This window comes from Sinocyclocheilus grahami, unplaced genomic scaffold, assembly GCF_001515645.1.
Source record: "Sinocyclocheilus grahami isolate Dianchi unplaced genomic scaffold, SAMN03320097.WGS_v1.1 scaffold23.1, whole genome shotgun sequence".
Taxonomy (NCBI): domain Eukaryota; kingdom Metazoa; phylum Chordata; class Actinopteri; order Cypriniformes; family Cyprinidae; genus Sinocyclocheilus; species Sinocyclocheilus grahami.
The window spans coordinates 1163071-1164783 of record NW_015505202.1 but is presented as its reverse complement, the minus strand read 5'-3'; the positions used below and the strand labels follow the sequence as shown (position 1 = coordinate 1164783).

The following is a 1713-nucleotide window of genomic DNA, read 5'->3' as shown; positions in this document are numbered from 1 at the left end:
TCTCTCTCTCTCTCTCTCTCAGACTCAGACACAAAACAAGAGCCCTGTAATGTAACTGTCAAGACCATCTATCATAAATGAGCAGCACAAATTTGATATATTAAAAATAATAGGATTCATATACAGACCCCCCTCTCTCTCTCTCTTCCTGTGAGAGTGTTTTCTGTTATGGACTACATGGGAGAGATGAGGAGATGGGTTAAAGGAAGGTTTAAGGTCAGAGTATAGGGAAATCCATGGATCAAATGGCAATAAATCAGTGGACAGACGTCAAAGTCATTTTATACAATATCAGGTTGGTTGGGGAAAGGTGGAGTCTCGGCCACAGACGACACCCCCATGGACCGCCTACAAGCCATGTTTGGAAAATTTAAATGTCAGTCACATGGTCTTTTGCTGTCTAAATAGATTATTCCTGACCAGCATATGCCGCACAAAATGACTAGACTTTGTACGGCAAGTCAAACGTCTGGCTGCTTGACATTAAGTGGATCCTGACCTTCTATTATTTCCTAAGAGGAACAGGGGGATTCTCTACTTCCAATGGGTGGCATCTGATAAACAATCAGCTCAAATAACATTTATTTAAAGTAAATTCATAAAGAATACTGTTCAAAGTTGGAGGTCAGTAAGAATTTTGTAATCTTTTTTGAAAGAAGTGTCTTATGCTTACTGCATAAGGCTGCGTTTATTTGATAAAAAATATAGTAAATATTGTGAAATATTCTATTTTAATATATAAAATGTAATTTATTGTAAAATGCCATTACTCCAGTCTTCATAGTCACATGATCCTTAAGAAATCATTCTAATAATGCTGATTTGCTGCTCAAGAAACATTTCTTATTATCAATGTTGAAAACAGCTGTGCTGCTTAATATTTTTGTGGAAACTGATACATTTTTACTGGAATCTTTGGTGAGCGGAAAGTTCAAAAGAACAGTTTATTTGAAATAGAATTAGTTTATAACCTTATAAACACCATAAAAAAACGGACCCAAAATTTGTACAATAGTGTAATTTCACTCCAAGGGATACTCTTGTATCCAATTATAAAATATTACTATTATTCATATATATTTAATAATATATCATATTAAAATATACTGGATTATTAAATTGAGACTAACAAATTATTAATCTGAGAATGACAAAGCAGAATATTAATTTATTATTGCTGTTTTCCCACTAAATGACTACTAAACAGGGCTCTGACAATTGGCCAAAGTTTTCTGTTTGCCTGGCAGCCGTTCCAATTAAAAACACAAAGGTCAGTCATGTCCCTTCAGTCTGGCAATCAGAGACCATACTGAAGACACAGCTATATTGTGTGCCACGCTCACATCCTCAGGAGTGTGGATACCAAACATGAGCAGTTAAGAGAAACAGTCTGTTCTCCCCCCCCCCCTATTCTAAGTTTTTATAATTTTATAATACATTTTATAGTAGTAATTTATTGTTGTAAAGTTATCAGAAAAACAGGACAAAGGGTGCCTCAATAGAACTCATTAATCTAACATCTACGACCGACAGAGGAAGAATGCTTGTTTTTTGGATTTCAAATAATAGCATACAGGTACATGAGCAGTGCACACATTTTCAGTACAAAAGAGCACTTTGGGGTGTGTGTGTATGTGTGATTATGGGGAGGGAGGACGTTTCTGGCATGACTCTGAGACTGCAGGTGCACATTAGAGAGTTTATTCTCCCATG

At 35.8% G+C, this 1713-nt stretch overlaps 1 long non-coding RNA gene across 1 annotated transcript in view; it reads left to right on the top strand.

The window, feature by feature from the left end:
• LOC107560606 (uncharacterized) overlaps positions 1-88 on the top strand; it is a 23185-nt gene extending 23097 nt beyond the window's left edge. The window contains exon 3 of the long non-coding RNA XR_001605746.1: positions 23-88. This is a non-coding gene — a long non-coding RNA (uncharacterized lncRNA). The remainder of the gene's footprint in view (positions 1-22) is intronic.
• Positions 89-1713: the final 1625 nt, after the last annotated feature.